The 10,605-nt window shown below is 53.6% G+C and overlaps 1 long non-coding RNA gene across 1 annotated transcript; it reads left to right on the top strand.

Moving 5' to 3' along the window:
• Positions 1–9: 9 nt before the first annotated feature.
• LOC115497274 (uncharacterized) lies at positions 10–762 on the top strand. Its single transcript, XR_003962846.4, has 3 exons — positions 10–144; positions 403–532; positions 639–762. It is a non-coding gene; the product is annotated as an uncharacterized lncRNA (long non-coding RNA).
• Positions 763–10,605: the final 9,843 nt, after the last annotated feature.

Raw genomic sequence — 10,605 nt, 5'->3', positions numbered from 1 at the left:
GCCAGCCCCGGAGAGGCTTTCCCGATGCACGCCCGTACCCCTGTCCATAGACACCGCCTAGAGGTACCGGCTAGAGGCGCCTTGGAGGGATTTCGGAGGTCCGGAGCTAATTGTGAAGAGAGATTAATTAGGAAGAAAGCCCCGGTAATTTAATTTAGGGCATGAGCTTTTCAGGGAGAGGGCCATGCCTGCCCTGTGAAGGGTTTTGTGATGGAATAAGGATGGATGGATGGACAGATGGCAGGACGGGTGGATGGGTGGGTGGCAGGACAGGTGGGTGGGTGGGGGGATGGATGGATGGATGATGGATGGATGGATGGATGGATGGATGGATGGATGGATGGATGGATGGATGGATGGATGGATTGCAGCTCTGGTTAACAGAACACAACAATCCACCAGCTTTTTGAGGAAACAGCCAAGAGGGTCTCTGCTCCCCTCCAAAACCAGGGAATGGAAGCAGAGGAGGAAGGGAACCAGCAACATGGGGCAGTGTGGATGTCTGCCCAGGGAGAAGACACGTGTCCCCAAGGTGGGTGACCCAGGCAAGGACCTGGTGGGTGTCCCCACCCCTCCTGGGCTGGGTGAGCTGGCCCAGGCTGCAGGTTCCATCATGGGGATCTGATGCTTTTCTCCAGGAGCAGCAAGGCACAGAGCAGGGACTCAGCAGGTGCCCCCTCCCAGAGAGCTGGGTGAGATCCCTGGGGCCCATCCTTGGGCTCTGCCCCCGGGGTGTGTGAGGATGGAGGCAGCAGGAATGAGGAGAGGGACCATCCCTGCTCCAGGCCGTGGCTGCACCGCGCCGAGCCGTGAATTACAATCGCCTGGCAGTCAATAAATGCTGCGATGTGTAAATCAGCGTGTGCGGCCGGGGATGCGCTGCTGCCGCCAGAGGAAATGAGAGCCACAAGCACCAGCACCGCCTCAGCCCTTCCGAGGGAGCGGGGCTGGGAACGGGGCTCCTGCAAATTCAGCACAGGCAAGAAAACAGGCCAGGTGGAAATTTCCATCTTGTCTCCTGGTCTGAAATAGCCAGAGTTTGGCTCAAAGTGCATCTGACTGCTGTGCCAAGCACAGCCTGGAGCCGGGGCTCAGCCTTCCCTGCTCCCCTCTGAGCTGAGCACCTGCACAGCTCAGCCCTCTGGTGCAAAGGGGATTTTTGGGGCTGTTTGCTCTTTGGGCTGTTTGCTTTGGCACATTTGTTCAGCTCTAATTTCATAGTATCATTATAAAATCTCAAAGCACCTCACTCCCCTTGAGTTACATCCCCTTGCTCTACACCAGACTCCATCACCCTCTTCCAGAAACCTTGGAAATGTGAAAACAAAGCAGGGGGTGAGTGTGGTGGGGGTTCCCTGGCCGTGTCTGCCGCTGGTTGGCACCCAGACAGGGAGAGTGCTCCAGGAAAAGAGCAGGATGAGCTGCAGCATATGTGCACCCGCCTTTTCCCGGCGCTCGCCAGGCAGCATTACTCACCACAGGGATTCCCCCCAGGAGCTCTTCTCCCCTTTCCAAAGCCCCAGGAGCAGAAGCAGGGCTGGTCCTTTAGAGACAACCTCAGCTCCCAAGTGGACGTGGGGTTCTCCAAGCCACAACCAAACACCTGGTGGCAAAGATCAGGTTTAACCTCCTCTCTGAAACCACACCATCAAGACATCCTCATTTCAGGGGACAAGGGGGTTCTCTTTCAACTGCTCCTGCTATAGGTGTGACAGAGCCATGCTGGGATACCCAAGGAAGCTGCTACAGCTTGGGAACACAGGGAGATGAATCCATCAGGGTGAACTTCTCTGGGTGCTTTCCCTCTGCTTTGCCCATCCCCAAGACACAAACAACACTGTCCACCCTCCCAAAATGCCAAGGTGGCCCCTGAGCATGGGCTGAGCTGCCTCTGCCTGACAAGGATATGGAGGTCCCATGGGCTGCACTCTCCTGGAGTTTTGCTGGTCTCTTCAATTTTTTAAGCTGGCCCTGAATAATTCAGCTTCCACACAGTTGGCTCAAGGTTGGCGAGCTCAGATGCTCCTTGGGTTTCTGCTTGACCCACTTTAACAGCCAGGAAAACCAGCCAGGCATGGTGCTCCTGGTCCCAGGCATCCTGGTCCCTGTGGCATAGGGACATCCCTTACACACAGCCCCAGCCTCCAGTTTTTCCCCCACACCCCACATCCAACAGCCTCATCCTTCATCCACACTGCAGATTTTTAGAGGTATTTTCTCATTATCCCTTTCTCCTGCCTCTCCCTGCTGTCCCATGGCTCCCAGCACGAGTGGGTGCACCCCAGCAGTGTTTGCAGGATTACAAGGAGGGATTTGTTTGGCTCCATGAACCAACCAACACCCTGTGGCCACCTTGCTCCTTGCTATGCAGAGCCTCACCTCACTTCCCAGGAGCCTGGATGAACATTGACTAATCCTGCTGGCAGAATAAGAAGCTGCTGATTCATTTGGCTCCGAGGTGCTGGATTAGGACGATCTCCAGAAATGTCCTGTATTGTTGTTTTTTCCTTGCCCTTCCAGCCGAGTCAGGTTTTATTAATCATTGCTGTTGCAGAGGTGAGAGGAAGGAGAGACCTTTCAGCTGTCTGCACACCAAAAACCTCAAGCCAAGGCCTTAAATTCTTGGGGACCATGGGAATGGGCTGTCCCGAGTGTCCCCATCCCTATGGGCACAGCCACGAGCCGTCCCTTGGCTAAGGACTCCTTAAGCAAGCCGTGCTCACTCTGCCAGGCTGCCCTGGTTATTCTGTGCCCCATGGGTGTCCCCTCTGCACCAGCTGGGCTGGGTGACACTGAGGGGGGCAGGCAAAGGGATGAAACATCTGCACCCCCTTCCCACACCCCCCGGCTCAGTGCGCTGCACGTGCATCTTTTCCACTTCACGGGAAGAAGAGGCTGTTCTCAAGCCTGCAATCCCCTCTTGGAAAAGCTCCTTTAAATAGCATTGCATCCTTTGCATCCACCCCCGGGTCTGCTCCCAGCGCTGGCCCAGCCAGGAGCATCCTCGGCAGCAGTGGCTTTGCAGGGAGACGGCGGGGGATTAATCAGGGATGTTGCCTCTTGGCCAGAGTCACACTCGGGGGATTACTGGGGCCTGCGAGGAGCGGGGAGCAGCCAGGGAATTTGTTCAGTGCAAGTGGAGGGGTTTGTCACAATCCGATTGCAGCGAACAGAAATCCCCAGCGCTGGCAGCAGCTCAGCACTGGAGGCCGCAGGGATTAAGTGGTTTTTCCCCAAGCTTTGCAGCAAGGCTGGGGTGGGAGGAGATGCTCTAAGCCCAAAGCTCTGGGTTTAAAACCTCCAGGGAGATGCAGGGGCTGAACTGAGCATCAGCTTTGGGGCACCCAAGCCTTGTCCCAAGGCCAAGAACCAAATTCTTTCACGTGGATGCCCGAATTCTCCTACAAGGCATTACTCTGCATCCCTCCTGCCCTCAAACGAGCCTGGGGGAGCTGGAGAAACCCTGGGAGGATACCCATGGCCTTTGCACTCCCCTCGCTCCTCTTTGTTGGAACAGATTTGCATCCATCACTAATTAATCCAAGATGAGCTCCTAATTCAGCTCCTTGATTGCAACTTTGCATAATTGCTGCACGCACAGGCAGAGTGGCAGGACGGGATAAAAAAAGGGACAATCAGTGCTGGGTGCAGAGGAAACAAGGCCGGGCAGGGCCGGTCCAGCCCGCTCCCACTCTCCAGGCTATTTACAGACACAGGTTGAGAGAGATTTTTCTCTGGAAGGAGAAAATGGTGGCAGTTACCATTGGAGGGGGTGTTTTCCCCAGTGCTGTGCTTCACCAGCAGCCACAAAACCCTCAGGCTTTGGGGAAAACCAGGAATTACAGGCCAACCCTTTTTGGTACTCCTTCCATCCCTGCTGCCCTCCTCCTCAGGCTCCCCTTTCCCCAGTGTCCCAGCACTGTCTGTAGGTGTCAGAGTGAACATCCACCAGGGTACATCCCACCCCGTGTCTGTAAAAGCTGTTTAACCCCCCAAAACAAATCCCAGGGGCTGCCTCAGGGGAAGCAAACCCACAGCACAAGGGAGGCTGAGCAGCGTGGTGAGGGTGACATCACCTCAGCCCTTGGTGGCACAAAAAATGGGAAAAACACAGTTTTTCCTGCCCAAGTGATGCCCAAGCCCTTCCCAGCAGGAACCCTGAGCACCCTCTGCCACACGGGCTCGACTGTGTGTGCACAAACCAGCAGTGATGCTGGCTCAGGGGTTATTTTACCTCCTTCCTTCTCTGCTCACATCCCACCCACAGCCATCACCTCCACACAGCCGAAATCTGAGTGACAGGGCAGCAAACAGCAGCGGACAGGTCAGCCTGGCGCTCCCCATTCACCCTGCAAAGAAAAGCCACTTTCAGCTCCAGCCTTTTCTCTGGAAAAATGCAGCTCCCAGCACAGAGGCCCCACGGTGGGGGTTGGAAGGAGGTTTGGGCAGCCAGGCTGGCCCCACCACCCCTCTTAATCAGCCGGGGCATGCATGAAGCCTAATGCTGTGGTGAAGATTTGGGCACTATTGACACACACGGAGCATTAAACGCCTTATGGGGATTTGCATAAGCTCGGGGAGGGAGGAAGAGCCAGAGAAAAGTGTCGACAATGGGAAAGTAAATGCATTAAAGTGCTTAGGGGGAAAAAAAATCTGATAAAGGAATAAACCAGTTAAGGGAATATATTACTCATAGCCCCATTATTCAAATCCTGCCTTATAGGAAATCCTCTTAAAGCGATCACCTGATTGTGTGTTAAACTCCTAATTGAATAATAAAAGAATTATGTATTTCTTCCATAACGGCACAAAGATGGGAGCCCACGAGGATTCTCGATGAGGGGGAGCTGGTGGCAGAGGAGATGAGGCAGAGGGGCCTTGGGGCAGCAGCAGCATCCAGGAGATGTGGTGGGAGGTGTGGGAGGTGGGAGGGATGGGAAAGGGGAAGGTTGCAGGGCTGAGTGCCTGGGGGTAGCAGAGAGCTTCACTGGGATGGGTTTAGGAATGATGGTGCCTAGAGAGGGAAAGAATTGGCGGAAATCCTCCTCCAGCACCACTGGTGCAAGAGCTGAGAGGAGACACCAAACGTGGTCGCTGCCCTGGAGCTGCTGGGAGCCCCCCAGGATCCAGGCAAAGGGAATTTCGGGGGGCTGCAGCAGCTCCTGAAGATGCTGAGGAGCAGAGGGAGGGTCCATGTCCAGCCCCCGATGCTGCAGGAGAGGCTCAGCCCCTGCTGCCCCCTCCTTTCCCCTGCCAGGACCGGGGGCGATGCCTGCACTGCCTCTCCTGATGCCGCTGCCCTTCCCCCCAGCTCCGTGCTAGAAATAAGATGCAGAAAAAGAAAAAAAAAAAAACAACAAAAAAAACCAAGAAAGAAAATAAGAAAAGAGCACATCACCTGGCACTCAGGAGGTGAGGGAGAACAGCAGGATTGACACGCACCAAACCCTCAGACTGTGCAAGGAGGGTGGGGGTGGAAAGGGGGGGAGAAACAAAAGAGCTAAAAATAGCCCAGGGAGCTGCTTTCTTCCCGGAGATCATTTTTTTTCCTACCCAGCTGTTTCATTTAATAAACAGGATTATTTATTTATTTCTCTCTCTCTTTACTCCACTTTTTACTTATGGTTTTTATTCAGTCCGTGCCACTTTACCCATCCTCACGTCTCCTTTAAATGCAAGGTAAAAACCAAAACAAAGCACCTGAAACCAAGGAAAAAAACCCTGAAACCACCGGCCTTGATGCCTCCAGCAATGCCTTGGTGTTGCTACAGCTCTTTATAGGTAATTGAATATCCCAGAGTTGCACCTGCTAATGCAAACTCTGCTATCAGTAAGTGGCAGCAGTGAGGGCAGAGGCAGCAGCTGAGAAAACAAAGCACCAGTGCCCAGCGAAGCTCCAGGCTGCCAGAGGCTTTGGATGGGGCAGGATTGGGTTGCTGGAGCCAGGCTGAGGTGCCAGCCCAGGCGAGTGTGGGAGCAGGGAGGTGGGTTTGGAGCAATCCTCAGGGAACTGACCCGGCAGGGGGGTGAAAACCCCCCCCAATTCCCCCCAATTCCCAGGGGAGACCCCCGAGCCCTGGAGATCACAGGTTTGCTCCACTCACATCTCCAGCAGTGCCTCCTCCTCCTCCTCCTCCTCCTCGATCTCGCATCCTCCAGCAGCAGCCAGGGAAATCAGGGATGACAGGAACAGTTAATTTGAGCCTGCAGAGGCCATCTTCCCGTGCATGTGTTGTTTTGTTTCCAAATAGACTTTGAATAACGAATTTTGGATGGTAAAGAGAAAAAGCTTCGGTCCTGACCTCTTGAAATGCAAATTGCCTTTCACCCTGGGAGAGATGAAAGGCTGTTTCCTATCTGAAACGGTAAAAAGGGGTGAGATAACGTCCCTGGCTCTGTCTCCCGGCTTTCATTTCCAAAACCGTTTTTGGGTAAGGAGAGGAGAGATGCTCTGCACGATTTCACAGTGCTTGGTGCCCACAGAGAGCAGAGACCCCCGTGCCCCAGTGCTGCAGAGGGAGGGGACACAGAGGGTCTGTATTTCCCTTCACACCAGCCCTGCTCCAGGCTTCAGCCAACAGCAGAGGCTGTGGGGCCAGGTGAAGCCCTGAGCTTTGCCCTCCCCTGCCAGAACTCAAATTTTGGGCCCAATTCCAAAAGCTGCAGCATTATTTACTCAGGAAAACACAGCAGAGCAGCGGCACAGAGCCAGACCCCCTCTGCTCTGGCCCCACCACAGTCCCCTCATCCCAGCACGGATCAAGCTCCAGGCAGGAGCTGGTGGCACACACAGCAGCCAGGCACCCCCTGCCTCCCCCAGCACTTTTGGCTCAGGTGAAGGCAAACACAGATCAGTGTTTTTCCCCCCATCTCACATTTGGCTCTGGGTCAAGGAGCACAAGTGCAAGGCAGATGCCCTCAGCACGCACAGAAGGTGCTGCAGAGCTGCTGAAGAAGTGGATGAGGGATGTTATGGGAGTAAACAAGGGAAGCAGTGTGGATGCACCAAGGGGAAAAGGCTGGGATACTGCCAGCAAAAGTAGGGAGGTTATGAGAGGAAAAAGACAGGGATGCTGCTAGGGAACATGTGGGCTGGGATGCTCCCAGGGAAGGAGCAGGGCCGCACCCCAGAGAGGAAGGAAAGGACATGGAAGTTTCAGGAAAAGAAGGTTGGGATGGCACCTGAGAAGGGAAGAAAGAACATGGATGCTCTGGGGACAGAAGGCTGGCAGGTCCCAAGGAAGGGACAGGGACATTCTGTGGCCCCAGGCCACTGCCCCTCCATCCAGCAGCTGCACAACAGCAGAGCACTGTCCCCACTGCTGGCCCCAGAAGCCTTCCCTTCACCAGCCACAGGCCCAGGCTTCTGGCCCAGCCCTCTGCCTGCCCTCCACAGATAAAATAAATTATCAGCCCCAATCTGTAGCTGCTGAGGAGCAGTGGCTTGATGGTGTCACCAGCCTCCCTCAAGCAGGGAGTGGGGACAGCAGTGACAAGGGGGATGCTGAGAAGTTACACACCCAGGCTGGCACCCAAAAGTGACTCTGTACCCACCGTGTTGCCAAGGAGGTTCTGATCACACGGACCAGGTGCATCCATGCCCCTGCATCACTTGGTGCTCCCCAGCTCCGGACTATGCTCATGGAGAAATGAGTCTCTCCCTTGCCCCTGCAAAACACCATCCAAAATATCAAAATATTCCCAAAACCCTCCAGCTTACTTTATGGACTTACCCCAGATACAACAATCTCCAAATCCTTTATTATAACCTGTAACTTAGTAGAGCTCTCTGCTAAAATCCCCAACCCACAACATAACCCAGTGCTGGAAGAGCCAGCATCAGCTGTCCTCAGCTCCAACAAGCTGGGCACAGTGCCCTCAGTTAGCTCATAGTGCATTAATTAGCCAGAAAAGCCTCTGCCAAGGGCCTGTCTGAGACTGGTGTGGGTTGGATATGGCACGGGAGAGGTGAATGCTCATGGACCCGCTGAGTGTGGGTGCTGCAGAGAGGGACGAGCTGCTCCCTAGCCTGGGCAGGATCAGAGTGGTGCTGGTCGTCATCTCTGGCTCCAGCTCCTCCTTTCTGCCCACGGGCTCTAAAATGAGCGATTCTGCATCCACCTTGCAAACCAGCCAGGCCAGGGGCAGCATGAGCTGCCCTGCTCATGTCTCACTCCTTCCTCTGCTCCCAGCAGTGTGTTCAGCTCAGCCACAGCCCAAGTGGGGCTGTTCACACCAGGATTGTGCTTTTGCTCTGTTGTTTCATCTTGGACTCAGGCCCTGCATAGTGAAGGGTGTCAGGGCAGACCACTGGGCAGACCATCACACCTAAACCCAAAAGCCTGCTCAGCACCAAGAGAAAGCAAGGGGGAACAGAGGCACGAGTCCATCTTCACCCTTGTAATAAGATAAATAATTGGACATGGGATTGCTCAGTCTCTTCCCTGGAAACTCATGCTCAGTGGGCCAAACTCAGTACCAGCAGACAGATGTGAAACTGCTGTCCTGAAGGTAATCACAGCTGCCTATTTCAGGGCTGGGTATGACCCACTGTTTACAATTTTCCCCATGCATAATGGAGAATATTCTGCTTTAGGGCAGAAGCAGAGGGGCTGTTGGACCTCCCAAAGCATCAGTGGGTCTGGATGACTCGATCCACCTGGGACACAAGGGACAGAGGAGAAGCAGATGGAAGTCACTGCCACTGCCTGAATCCACCTCAGATCTTCAGTTTGCTCCAGGCAGGAGACAGGGAAACATCCCCAGCAGCCGAGTGAACAGTTTAGAGACACCCATCTGAGCTAGCACAGCCGATTTTGCCTGGAGCAAAGGGAGGCACAAAGCAGCAGGACAGGGCAGCATTGCCCTCCAGAGCTGGAGCAGGGGAGGTGGCACCTGCAGCTCCTCAGCCGAGGCCTCACCATGAAACAGCCACGCAGGAGAACAGGGAGAGTCTCACACTCAGCTCATCCTGCGTGCTCCAACACTGCCAACAAGAGCAGAAAGGCTTTTGCTCCTCTTGTCCACCCTGATCAAAGCTCTCATCGTTGCTTTGCAGGAGGAAGGACTCAGCAGCAGGAGCTGCCTCCTCTCCCATCTGCAGGGGCTCACTCCACATCTTCCTCCAGGGCTGGAATGTGAGAAGAAACAAGCCTGGAGCGACAGCACAGGGAGTGGGCTGGGTATGAAAGTACTGCTTGAGATGCATCCCATGAAAAAAAAAAGGAATAAAGGCACTTATCAAACTCACCTGAGCAGCATGAGAAAAATACACAAATGCAAGTCCTGGGAAGAGCAGCTTTAAGAAATAACAAGAGGGAAAATTACATTTGCAAGCAAAATGTGCCAGGAAAAACTCTGCTTGTCCTTTCCCAGTCCCAGTCTCCACAGACAGCTACAAAGCACTGCGAGACCGAGGGCACAGAACGGTTTGGGCCACGTAGCCTTATCCTGATCTTATCCGGCCCCATCTCCAAGTAGCAAACAAAAGGAAGAAGACACAGAATACTTATCACAACACAGATTTAATTTCTTAGGCAGTTATAAAATTACAAAGAGCGACGGGCTAGCAGTGAGAGCCAGACACTTGGTGAGGTGGAATGTTAGACAGATTTTTCACTTATTGACACAGATACCAAACAGTCAGTGAGCACTGCAGGATGCAGGGTTTTCTCCAGGTAAGGAAGCAAATGCAAGAGCAAATAGATCCAGGTAGACCTAGGGCTGAGCCAACACCCCACAGAAACCCAGAGCTGCAGGTTTGGGGAGAACTCCCCACTCCTGAGTTGGACACATGCAGCACAGGGCCAAAGCCACAGCACTGACACCTGTAAGGAGCACAAGGGCAGCTGTTTGCAAGCCAGAATTACAACTTCTTGCCCGTTATTTTCAAAGCAGTGTAAGATGAGATTTGCCAGTCAGAACAGCATTAAAATGAAGGCATGTCATGATTAGAAAAATAGGAATATGCTGAATTCCTTTGGTTGTACAGCTGGAATCTGAAAGGATTTATTTACAGTCAGAGCCATGCTTTCTTCATTGCAAGCCTCTCACAGGTCAGCAGATTTCAGGAAAAGAAAGGCCTGCTCTCTACATGTGGAGAAGACACTGGGGCCTTGCTCTCAGATATTAACAGGTTAAATAAAGTTGACTCTTAGCCAGGACAGCTGGAGCTAGAATAAAACAGAATAAAACTTCCCAAACCTCTGCAGTGATTAATCCCCACCAATGCATTGGACAAAGACTCCTGTCGCTCTGCAAACAGCAGTGGAGCATCTGCACACACCAGTGGGATACTGAACAGCTCAGCAACCCACAGGGAAAGAAATCCTACTGTCCTACTGCATGCTGGCTGGTGCTAATGCCATTATTGGAGCCAAGAAAGCACAGCATGGGATGGAACAGTGCTGTGCTCGGGCTCAGCACTCACCCAGCCCGGGGCTCCTCTGCTCACTCCTCCCTTTTCACTATTCCATGCAGGTCAGACCGAGTTCCCTCTGTGCAGACACCTGTCACTGCATTAAAGGTCTTCTCAGGTATTTATTTGCATTCAGGCAGACTTGAAAAGCCACCACCTCTACCCCCCACCCTCTGCAAAACACAGCC

This window comes from Taeniopygia guttata, chromosome 14 (assembly GCF_048771995.1).
Source record: "Taeniopygia guttata chromosome 14, bTaeGut7.mat, whole genome shotgun sequence".
NCBI classification, from domain to species: Eukaryota; Metazoa; Chordata; class Aves; order Passeriformes; family Estrildidae; genus Taeniopygia; species Taeniopygia guttata.
The sequence above is the reverse complement of the archived record's forward strand: the minus strand, read 5'-3'. Positions and strand labels throughout refer to the sequence as shown.